This window comes from Choloepus didactylus, chromosome 4, assembly GCF_015220235.1.
Source record: "Choloepus didactylus isolate mChoDid1 chromosome 4, mChoDid1.pri, whole genome shotgun sequence".
Taxonomy (NCBI): Eukaryota; Metazoa; Chordata; class Mammalia; order Pilosa; family Megalonychidae; genus Choloepus; species Choloepus didactylus.
Genome location: NC_051310.1, coordinates 12,574,641 through 12,579,348, shown reverse-complemented (window position 1 = coordinate 12,579,348; position 4,708 = coordinate 12,574,641). Strand labels below are relative to the sequence as shown.

Genomic DNA, 4,708 nt, shown 5'->3' with positions numbered 1-4,708 from the left:
GGGGCATGATTTGATACATTACATGGGGGGCGTGGGGCATCTCCATTCTGGGAGACGGCCACTGCTAAACCACCAGTGCTTTTAATTACCCCATTTCTGGAACAGTCTAGTACAGAAAAGTTTCTGTCAGTTTAGCTCAGTCATTCTCAGCAAGGGAAGCCCTTTGCACCCTCCCTGTGGGTTTCTGGACTGGGTGTTGTAGCTGAATAGCTTGGCCGAGGGGTCAAAAGCCACCACTTCTCTGCTTTCTTGCTGTGTGACACTGGGCAAGCCACACGGCTCCTCAGAGACCCAAGTAACAGCATGTCTATCAGTGTTTCCCAAAGAAGGGGGTGATTTTAGAAGCCCAGGGGTGATTTTGACGGCGCAGGGACTGCGGCGTTAAATAGCACCAGAACACAAAAATGAAATGTTTCTTCCCTTTCAACGTGCTTTCAAACCTCTGGTTAAATCAAGGAGAGAGTCTCAGGTTGGTACTTCTTTCTTTAACGCTGCTTTGACTTTCATCTCTGTCCCTTTTTAACCAGTAGAGGACAGGCCCCAGTGTCAAAACCGGGGATGGGCAATCGCATTTCTAGCTGGGATTTAATAACTTGATTTACTTTCACTTGATTCTTTGTTATAGCTACAGCATTTTCGTGGCAGCCACTGCTGGCTCCCCATTTTTGGTAGTGAAATAAAGTTTCCTTTGAAGATGAATTTAAGTCACGGCAGCATGGGTGGGAGGTGCATGGAAGTTCATGAAGGGGGTCCAGGAATGCTGGGTTTGGGAAGCAGGGAGAGGCGGAGGGGCTGTGCTTGGTCCTGCAGCTCGAGCCTCAGTTTCCTCATATAAAAAGGGAATAACCACCTCTTCCCTGCCTGGAGAATTAGGTGGGGGTAAACTCACATGGCATGGGCAGGTGAAAGCACATGTGATGCCTGTGTTGTGCTGTTGCTATTGGGTAAGTCTGTGCAGCCCCCTCTCTCTGGGTGACCCAGCTTTTCAGGGCTCAGGCTGCACCAGGGCCAGGGCCTTCCATGGGGCCTGGGGCAAGGAAAGGAATTGTCATTGTCCAGCCCTCACTGTGTGCCCCCACTCCACCCCCACCCCATAATCCTCATACTTACTCACATTTATAATGAGGAGTCTGAGTTTCGGGGAGAGAGAGTCTAGGTCAAAGGCCGCGTAACCAGTAAACGGTAAAGTCAGAATTTGAACCCAGGTCTGTTTGCCCTCAAAGCCTGTGCTTTTTCCATGACACTACCCAGGAAGGCAGGCTGCCCTTGGCCCTGCCCATCTGTAATCTGACTGAGCACAAACAGAGCAGAGGGTCAAGGCCAGGGGTCACCAGCCAGAGGCTGCAGGTGGAACAAACACAATGGGATGGAACAAATAGACTGCAGACTCTTTCCTACAGACTTTGATAGTTCAGCCCACGTGGAGCTCCAGGCATGCATGCGTGTGGCAGGAAGACTGGCTTTGGAGCACTGGATTTGAATCCGAGCTTGGCCGCTGGCTGGCTGAAGGACTTCTTCCAATCCAGTTTCCTCCTCTGTAAAATGGGGGAAATAACAGTGTTTCAGTTTCCCAAATACTAAACCAAATTCTCTGCAATGGATTAGCTTAAACAACAGGAATTTATTGGCTCATGGTTTTGAGGCTAGGAGAAGTCCAAAATTGAGGTTTCAGCAAGGCCATGCTGCCTCCTGAAGACTGTGGCGTTCTGGGGCTGGCTGCTGGTGATCCTTGGTCCTTGGCTTTTCTATCACATGGCAATGCACATGGCGGCCTCTCCTGGCTTCTCTGGGTTCCGTTGACTTGTCTTCTTCTCTCTGTCTGAATTTAATTTCCACTTACAAAGGACTCCAGTCATAGGAATAAGACCTCTCCTGGTTGAGTTGGGGCCACACCTCAACTGAAGGAGCCTCATCAAAAGGTCCTATTTACAATGAGTTCACACCCACAGGAATGGATTACATCCAAGAACATGTTTTTTCTGGGGTTTACAGCTCCAAGCCACCATAAACAGTAACTACCTCATGGGGTTATTGTGAAACTTACAAAAGATTATATATAACGAATCTGACAATGATCAACCCTCAACATATAATAGCATTTTGTTATTAATAAAACACAGGTGGCCATGACTAACACAATCCATACCAAAATTGGAGCCGGGTCAGCTTATATAACAAACAGGCTAGAAAGTTGTCAACTGTGATTAAAAGCTAAAATAACAGATGTGTTTTGGATTAGTATCCGATTTGGTTGTTACCATCGCTCAAGAAACCAAATGTGTGGGTGTGCTTGGTTTCTTTTGTTTGTTTGTTTGGTTTTTGGCCCCACGAATTTCCTAAATTCCATTACAAGTGATGCATGTTGATTTCCAACAGCTACAAATCAGCACTCAGCTTTGCATCCTGTTTCCGTCAGTGTGGGAAAAATTTGTTGGTTTCTGCTGCATAATAATCATCATTGCCATTTTCTCCCCCTTTCTTCTTCCAGTGTCAAGATTGCCAAAGAGTGAGGCTGCCTGAATTTCTCCCCGCAAGTCACTCAGCTCTTGGGGTCTTGTAAAATGGGCATGATAATTCTGGATGCTTCCTGTGAGTTTCTACAAGGCTGAATAAGTGATTACTCGACTGAAGACTATCTTTCCACTGTCATTTTCATTCCTTCACGTGCTCATTCATTCATTCACTCACACTCCCAGGTGCTATGACATAATAGGAGATATTTCAAGGAATGGAATTGAATAGAAAAGAACAGAATAGATCAGAAATACAGCCAGAGAAAAAAGGAAATAACTGTTTCATGATTTTTTTAGGGGTGTATGTGTGTGTATATGCTGGTTCCTGATATAAAAAGTTCTTACTCCTATAGATTAAAAAAAAAAATCAAAACCCCATGGTCTAGATGGTGGCACGAGGGCTGTCAGTCAGTGGTGTGCTGGCAAATTTTTATCACCTGGATCTCCAGGAAAAACTATGTATACATACATAGTTTGTAATAAATTTTTCTGGCGTAAGGGATTTTAGCACACAATTTGCCAGTAATAAAAAATGTAATGCTCTTTATTGTACATTCCATATAGCTAATTGATTCTCATAGATTGCTTTTGTTAATTTTTGCTGAACTCCGTATCTGCAGCCAACCTATAATCGCCGTTCAACCATGATTGGACAAAATCAGACTCTGACTAAATGTTTGTTATCCGATGCAGCAAAGAAGTTGTTCATTTCACTGAGGAGCTCTGACATGAATGTTGGTTGGTATTTTCATTTACTTTAGGGAGTAAGGCAAAAATGAAACAACTGAGATGTGTGTCAGAACTTCACTTATTTCTCAATGATGTAAGCAACTTCTTTACTGAATTGGATAACAGTTTTCAAATCTTGGAAGAATATTTTCTCACTTTTTGTGCTGTTCACAATGTAACAGCTACAGAGGCAACACACTTTTAAATTTAATCTTGTCAGGAAAAATTGTGGACGATTTTGAAATGGGCAAAAGAGGATTACTGGATATTCTTTTTATGGAACTCTAGACCCTCCAGGAATTATCTGTGTCTTTGTTTGCCTTTGACTAGGCTATTTTACAGAGCAGCAGAGATAGAAGTTAAATCTGTATTTTGAAAATTGATAGAAATGCAAATTTTTTCTGTTCATGGCTATGCAAATGATTCCTCTTCAGAGCTAAGCAAATGAATTTTGTCAGGTAGAAAACAGAAAAAATCTCTGTAAGGCAAATCCTCATTTGAACCAGTTGCAACGTCTTACTGGTTCCTCATTAATTGATGAGTTAAATAAAATATTTGACTTGAATCCATTTTTTGAGAGTCATGATTCTGACCTTTTTTTTAATGCAAATTATCCTTTAAATCTTCATATTAACTTTTTCTCCATGACTTTCTAAAGTCTAAACAAAAAACAAAACAATAAATCAAATCCTCATTTGCTGATTTCTATGGTGCAAATGCTCCCCCAGTGACAGATTTCAAGCTATTACTGTCAGTGACATTGAATGTGGAGCTGGGAAGAGATGGACAGAGCACCCCATCATATAATATTACCACCATAGAGATACAATAGGTTAAATAACCTTAAGAGATGGGGAATAGTAAAATATAACAAAATAATTAGGAAGTTGTGATGGTTAAGTTCATGTGTCAATTTCGCTAGGTCAAGGTACCCAGCTGTTTGGTCACGCAAGCACTGGCCTGATTGTTACCATGAGGATATTTTGGGGATTTAAATAATCAGTCAGTTGATTGCATCTATGGCTGATTGCATCTACAATCAACAAAGGGGATTGCCTTCAGCAATGAGAGACGTCTCAGCCAATCAGCTGTAACCTTAAAGGGAGAGCTGAGGATTTCAGCAGTGAGGAAGAAGAATTTCTCTCTTTACTTCAGCCAGCCAGCTTCTCCTGGGGAATTCATTGAAATCTTCATCAGAATTCCCAGCTTACAGCCTGCTCTATGGAATTCAAACTTGCCCATCCCCATAGTCATGTGAGTCAATTTCTATAATAAATATCATAATATTCAGATAATGTATTTGTATATATCTCCTGTTGGTTTTGTTTCCCTGGAGAACCCTGATAACACAGACGTGATGAGTTTTTAGTATTTATTGTCTATGTTTGTAATATAATTTATTTAATCATAAGCTTGTATAATTTAATTTTTATTGTTTTGCATAATCACTAAGTTCCTGAAAATTT

The 4,708-nt window shown here is 41.8% G+C and overlaps 1 long non-coding RNA gene across 1 annotated transcript; it reads left to right on the top strand.

Annotated features, from left to right (window-relative positions):
- Window positions 1–288: 288 nt before the first annotated feature.
- On the top strand, window positions 289–4,454 carry LOC119533134. Its single transcript, XR_005216594.1, has 3 exons — window positions 289–469; window positions 2,489–2,589; window positions 4,165–4,454. It is a non-coding gene; the product is annotated as an uncharacterized LOC119533134 (long non-coding RNA).
- The last annotated feature ends 254 nt before the right edge of the window (window positions 4,455–4,708 follow it).